Source organism: Panthera tigris, chromosome B3 (genome assembly GCF_018350195.1).
Source record: "Panthera tigris isolate Pti1 chromosome B3, P.tigris_Pti1_mat1.1, whole genome shotgun sequence".
Lineage (NCBI taxonomy): Eukaryota > Metazoa > Chordata > Mammalia > Carnivora > Felidae > Panthera > Panthera tigris.
The window spans coordinates 97401672-97408957 of NC_056665.1; the positions used below are offsets into that span (position 1 = coordinate 97401672).

Sequence of the window (7286 nt, forward strand, 5' to 3'; positions counted from 1 at the left end):
AAATGAAAACTCCTCCAATTTGGCAAACAAAACCTCACCCCCTGCGTCGTGCCCTTCCACGTTCGGCACTTTGATATTAGTCATAACAATCCGGTCATACAGTAACCACTTCTCCTTTTGACTGAGAAGCTGAAAGTGATACTCACCCGGGGTGTGATTTGGGGATTTTCTGGGGCAGGACTGTTGAGGACATGCTGGAGTTGTCCCCTCCTGGTTTGCAAGAGCTGATTATTAAATATTCGAAAATGTTGTGAGTCTGCTGTTAAACCACCGGTAAGTTGAAATCTGCCGTGGTGGGAGTGTTTACACCGTGGAAACTGGCAAATAGTACAAATTCGGATTTTTGTTTTTCTTTTCTTTTCTTTTCTTTTTTTTTTCAGAGAGCTAGCTGGTTTACCAGCACACACTGCATTGCTCGCATTACTCCTGAGGCAGAAGGAGTTCTGGGAGGGCTGGAGGAAGTGGTGGGGGGAGACCAAGGAGTGAGCGGAGTGACGGTGTTCCGGTGTTTCCCCGGATATCTGTGTGACGTCATCTTTCTCCATTCATCCTGCATTCTCTTGGAGTCGGTGCTTTCTCCGTGGGAACACCGATGGATTCCACTACCGCTTCTTCAGGGAACTTGAACAAGTTTACTTTCACTCGCCCCTGCGCTCAAGGGCTCCAAGAGCACAGCTTCCAAGAGCACCAGGCCCATTTTTCTCGCAGAAAGAGGAGAAAAGGAAAAGCTGGAGAGGCGCCTTTAATGGCGACAAGTCAACGGAAAAGTAGATATGGGCATCCTGATAATCAAAGGTTGGCTTCCTTCGCATCCTCTGATAAAATCGGCAAGCCAAGTATGCCAGTGATGGCCACAGGCGGTATTATGGAAGTGGATCCCTCTGGTTCAGATTCCATTTTCAGAAGTCACAAAAGGTTGAAAACGAAATATTTTCATGAAAAGGATAATAAATGAGACCAGGATTGGTATAGAGAAAGATTCTTAAATTTTACTGCACTGGCCGGCCTAGGGAAGAGAATGCGTGCAAAAAACACAGATTTCCAGGACTTTCTTTGAAAATTTTGGATTCTGGAGGCCTATAGAGGAGACCAAAAATCAGCCTTTTTAAAATTAATTAATTAATTAATTAATTTTTATTTGTTTGTTTTTAATGTTTATTTTTGAGAGAGAGGGAGAGAGAGAGACAGCGTGTGAGCAGGGGAAGGGCAGAGAAAGACGGAGACACAGAATCCACAGCTGAGCTGTCAGCACAGAACCTGATGCTGGGCTCGAACCCACGAACTGCGAGATCATGACCAGAGCCGAAGTCAGACGCTTAACCAACTGAGCCACCCAGGCACCCTGAAAATCAGCCTTTTTAAAAGCTCCACTCCCACCCATCATTCTGCCACTGCCTCAGGACTCCAGTCTGAGAAACTGGTCTAGAGAGGGTCCTCAGGAGGCATTTGTTGATGGTAGACTAGTTCCTGGATGGGCCCTCCTCAGGGCCCAGGGCCTGCTCTGCCTCAGGTGTTCAAGATTCATCCACTGGCATAAGTGGGCCCAGTACCCAGTTTAGGAGTTTACCCATCCTGATTTCACTGGGGACGGTTACTGTGGTGGAACAGTGAACACTAAGGACAAAGCACTGGATGATTTGGTTTGAGTCAATGTGCCAGGCCTCAGCCTCCACTAGCTGCTCTCCAGCCCTGGGAGAGGCATAAAGGGGAGTGTGGGGAAGCTCTGGGAGGTACCCTTCATCTAGAGGGAGGTCAGCCCTCCAAACTCCTGTCCACCCACACTGGCCACCCCGCCTGCAGCCACCATGCCCCAGGGTCATGCCCAGAGCAGGACAGGCTCCCTCCCCATCCAGCCCCCTCCAGGTATCTAGGGATGACAGTGGATTTTTGTATCTCAGCATGAGTGCAAGGACGCCCTCCCCCCATGGGCTCAGAGAACCTTCTGGGAACTATTCAAAGCTGCCAGAAGTCGGTTTTTCTTGCTGGAAGCACCTCTTGAGAGTTTACATTTATAAAGCCTGGCAAAATACATTCTGAAGAACCCAAATTAATTTGCAAAGATGAGGTGAAAAGGGGCCATAGCATCCCACAGATGGGCTCCCTCTGGAGAGAAGCTACTTATCCACAGTGGTTCCCCCTCTGCCACCCCGGGAAGACATCCCACTCCCCATTCAGATGGCTCAGCCCTGCCAGAGGGCGTCATGGTAAGAGAAAGAAAAGAAAAAAAGAGAAAAAAAGAAAAAGGAAAAATGCCAGTCTTCACCTCTGTCTATTGTACACCATGTCATCCGAGAAGAATTCTACTGCACTCCTTCCTTGACTGTGCTCTTTATATTCTGTAAGCCACTTCCTGTTTCCATTTCTGGGTCATAAGCCAAGCTTACAGTTGGTATGATTCACTCAGCCAGGAGGCCCAGCTATTATCACCCCTCAGAGATCATGGCTGCCTCTCAGGGAGGGATCAGAGGATACAACTTGGAAGGACAAGATATCGGTTCATTCTTAGGAAAACATATGAATTTTCCTAGGCTTTTTGGAATGCTTCATGCCTAGGACCAGAAGGTTGGCATGCCTGAAAAATCTGTGACTTGATTGGTTTGCATTTTTCTGCTGTACTGATGCCCAGCTCCTCAGCTCCTTGGAGAGACTTTTTGCAAAGACCTCACTGGATGCTTTGCTTTGCCAAGGGGTCAGGCCTGCCAGGCAATCTTCAGGCAGCAGCTGGTAGTCCCTGAGGAAGACATGAACAAGAAGCCATTTGAAAGCATTATCTTCTAGAAACTAAATTTCAAAACAAGGAAGAAACCACAGCTCAGATGTAAGTGGTTGTTCAGTAACCTGAGTTCACATGAAGATGGTCAAAAATAGGTTTTGCACAATTCTATCGCCTTCCCCTTATGATTGCTAAGCAGTTTACTCCTCCTGATTTAATCGGGAAGGATTATTTTGGAGGAACACTGAGTGCTAAGGACAAGACACTAGACGGTTTGGTCAAGGTCAATGTGCCAAGTCTGTATGGACTGCTATTGTGTCTTCCCAATTCCGTTCTCTGAACTTTTTTCTGTGAAAATGTAAGCTGGAACCCACCTGAGATGGCCCAGAAAATGCAGAGTGCGAATCTTTTCCCCATGCCTCTGAGTGAGCCACGCAGTCAGGGATATGTGGGACCAGGGGAGTGGGGCAGGGCTCCTGTAAGGGTCGCCCATGTTGCAGACTTCTGAACATTACCTCTTCCTCTACAGCAGGGAAGAGAAGGGGGAGACAGAAGAACAGGGAGAGAAAGGCCCAGAAACTCAGACCAGCCTGTGAGATAGAGATGAGGGTTGCTATCCGGAAAGCAGTCAGAAATGCTGTCCTGACTCTCCAGAGAGCTTGGTCCTGAGCTCAGGGAGATATCTCACAAGAGAAAAACAGATATTTGGAGTCTAGTCATGTAGAGAAGCATCAACGCCTTATGTAGATCTACAGAAAACAACACGAAAAATGTCTTCCTCTTCATTATTGAGGGTGTAGGGACATAGGAATTTTCATACTCTACTGGTGGGAATATAAACTGGAGAAATTTCATAGGTTGGCAACTCGGTAATGTATGTTTGAGGCAGAAACAATGCTCTGCACTCACCAAACTCTGTGTTTTCTTCCTGCACACACAGGGAAACTGCATTTCCCGCCTCTGTTGAGTTAGGAGTGGTCATGTGACTGAGTTTCAGACAACTGGAAAGTGGGCAGAAGAAGTGATGTGAGTCAATTTCAAGCCTGGCCCTAAAACCACCTGTGCAATTCTCCATTCTCTCTCTCCCTCTGTCCTCTCTCTCATCCTTTGTCCCCCTCTCTCATTTTCTCCTCCTTTTGCTTATCAGCTGAAATCAGAGGATCCGCTGAAGAACTCCAAGTCACTGCCAAATGGAAAGCCATCATATGAATAAATTCTGTTTCCAGAAGACTGGGTAGAGCTCCTTCCACCCCCACCAACCAGATGACCTATACTGAACTGTAATAAAAGAGAAATAAATCTTTACTGTGTTAAGCCAATGAGATCTGGGTGCTTGTTACAACCTTTAGCCTATCCTGACTGATGGGATATGAAAATCCTTAAAAATGTCCATAAGCTTTGATCTAGCAATTACATTCTTCAGAACATATCCAAAAGGAAAATATTAAGAAGAGTTACTATAGTATTGATTATAATAGTAAAAAAAGAAAAAGTTGTCAACATTAACTTCCAATGAGATTCATTAAGTACAACTCTTCAAAGAAACTTTAGACACGTAATATCATTGAAATGTATCTATTGACATGAAAAGTGTTTATGATAGGATAGTACATGAGAAAGAACAAGTAACAAAAACATGGAGGGTGTGAACACATAACCATTTATACAGGCACATATGCATAGAAAAAGTTCTGGAAATATACCACAATTAACAGTGATTATTTCTGGTAATAGGATTACAGATGGCTGGCTTTTTTTTTTTTTTTTTTTAATTGTCTCTTTTCTGCAGTTGTATGCTCTTTCTACAATGAGCATATATTTCTCGAGTTGAAAAAATTTTTAAATTTTTTTTAATGTTTATTCTTGAGACAGAGACAGAGCGTGAACAGGGGAGGGGCAAGGAGATAGAGGGAGACACAGAATTCCAAACAGGCTCCAGGCTCTGAGCTGTCAGCGCAGAGCCCGACACGGGGCTCAAACTCACGGACTGTGATATGACCTGAGCCGAAGTCCGACGCCCAACCGACTGAGCCACCCAGGCACCCTGAGTTGAAAAAAATTTTAAAGTAGCCTACTGGAAATGGGTAGCTCTCCTTCAAACCTGAAGGCTGGCCTTGCTCTTGCTGAGTGTAAGTGTACTGTGTGCAAGGGAAATCCAGGTCCCTTGGATGCTCTACGGGTCAGGGACTAAAGCCCCCCCATTCATAAGGGTAAACATCTATTTCATCTCCATCAGTGGGAACAGCTCTCAAGCCCTTCACATGGCACTAGGCTCAGTCCACCAGAAAGACCGCCCTGGCTTTAAGGAAGGAAATGCCTTTTCATCACAAGGTTTTCCAAGATTTCCTCAGAGAGGACCCTTTTTAGATCCTAGTTTAGAGGATTTGGGAAAATTGCGGCCTCAGATCTCCTTCCCCCCTGAGAGGAGCTGGGTGATGTAGTCGGTGCCCATGCTGTGGGGAGCAGGGCAGGAAATTACACTCTAACTATAGGTCTTTATTCAGAAACCAGAAGCCTCACCACAAAATAAATTCAAGAGCCCTGAAGCCTTGGTGCCTTGACCTACAAGATCAAAGAGTCTCACGCAATCTCTCCAAGTGAACTTCGAACAAGAGGCAATGTGGCAGGTTTTTGTTTTGACCTTCCAACCACATGATCATGCCAGAATTAAGCTGTAACTCCAGCTTTTTTTCTTCTGCCAAATTATTCCCTGCCCTTTTCGGCAGACCCTCACACAGAGAGAATAAGCCACTGAGGTTTCCTGTTGAGGAAGGTTCTTTGTGTTCTGTGAGGGGACCATATATTAACACAACCCATGCATAAGTTTTATGTATAGTAAGACCAAGCTATTTTAGCTGAACTTAATGGCCTTTTGGCAAACCACACGTCCCCAAAATGAAGACATGTGAGGAAACGAAGACTTATTTTTGACATGAGATGCCGATGTACTGCATCGGGAGACGGGCTTCCCCTGGAGCAAATGAAGAGCAAAGCATAAGGACCTACAAGAAAACCTTAGTAATTCTTTTCCATTCGCCTCCATGACTCAAATCCTACCTGCCCTTCAAGGCCCAGCTGAAGAAAGGGCCCATGTAGGGCTTCTGTGGGCAAGTCAGCCCACACCAATGCCTTTCCCGTCTCAAATCCCTTTCTGGTGAAAAGGCTGGCTTGAGCATTGTAGCCTGGATGCTGTGGGCTCTAGGTGGACACCTTCTGTTCCAGTACCATCAGGTTCACATCAGTGCACAGTTTTAGGGTTTCTTGGGGTTCCCACCCACTCAGGGCCTCAACCCCTTGAAGATTCCTCTTTTCCCCAGGTGCTGGGAACCCAACAGACAGTAGCAGCTAAGCACATAGGCGTTGGAGCTAGAGTGCTGTGTGATCTTGAGCAAGTCACTAGCTTTTCTCTGAATTTTAGTTTCCTCTGTGACTGGTTCTTCGTTTGCACCCAAACTATTGAAATGCTTCGATGGCTGTGAGAGTTAAATGAGAGAATTTGTGTCATACGCTTCACACTCAAAAAAACTCAGTGTTTCTGTTTTTAAAAGTGGCCCCCAAATTCTTGGACACCTCCCAGCCAATGGTGCTCTGGGTCACCCCTCCTTGAATCTGGTCTCTGAAACTGCCTGACCAATAGAATATAGGTAAGAGATGCCACACCAGTTTCTGGCCCCAAGCCCTCAGAAACTGGCAGCCTCCACACCCTGCCTCCCTCTTGGAACCCAGACACCATACTCTGAGGAGCCTGGCCACACAGAGAGGCGTGTTCTGGCAGAAAGCCCCAGCTAAGGCATAAGCCAACAGCCAGCATAAAAGCAAAGTAGCTTTTGAGATGACTCCAGCTGCAGCCACCTTCTGACTGTAACCATGGAAATCGGAGATCAGAAGCCCTGGGCGAGAACTGCCTTGCTGATGATTCCAGTCAACTCCCAGAACCACGAGCCATGAGGGTAAATTGATTGTTGTTTAAGTCACTAAGTTTTCCAGTGACCTGATACTCAGCCATAGATATCAGCAGCCTTTACTTGTTGCTTGAAGGAAGTCTTGCATTGGTGCATGTGACCCTGGCCCTCCCAGTTTTGTAGAGTCGGTAGCGCCCTTCCCTGCCAACATGCTTACAGGAATCTGAATCCATCTGTGGACCGATGCGGGTTTTCTCCCCAGAGGAAATTTCTTAGCTCCCATGAAAATCGGTCCATCCAAAGAACTGTTTGGGAGGAAGGGCGCTGCCCAATTCTGCGACAGAACAGCCCCTTAACACCATGTGCTACCTTGTTCTATTCACGACATTTTCCATGGATGTTAGATCTCATTTTTTCAAAAACAATGTAAGTTTTCTTAAGGATAGGGACCCTGTCTAAATTTTATTTTTTGAGCAAGTTGCGATATTTGAGAAGCCCGTTATCACAGCTAATTGGAACCAGTTGAGTCTGTGAAAAGCATTAAGTCCATGATGATACTCAAAAGGGACAAATAGTCAAAAGTGTGCTAGAGAAAAGCCACACTGCCAACAGGAGTTTATTGGTGCCCAAACTCTCAATGAAAGAGAAAAACATAGGGGGAGAAATCATTC

The 7286-nt window shown here is 46.0% G+C and overlaps 1 long non-coding RNA gene across 1 annotated transcript; it reads left to right on the forward strand.

Annotated features, from left to right (window-relative positions):
- The first annotated feature begins 1282 nt into the window (after positions 1-1282).
- On the forward strand, positions 1283-4035 carry LOC122239600. The gene is made up of 3 exons (XR_006218835.1): positions 1283-2818; positions 3654-3739; positions 3861-4035. It is a non-coding gene; the product is annotated as an uncharacterized LOC122239600 (long non-coding RNA).
- Positions 4036-7286: the final 3251 nt, after the last annotated feature.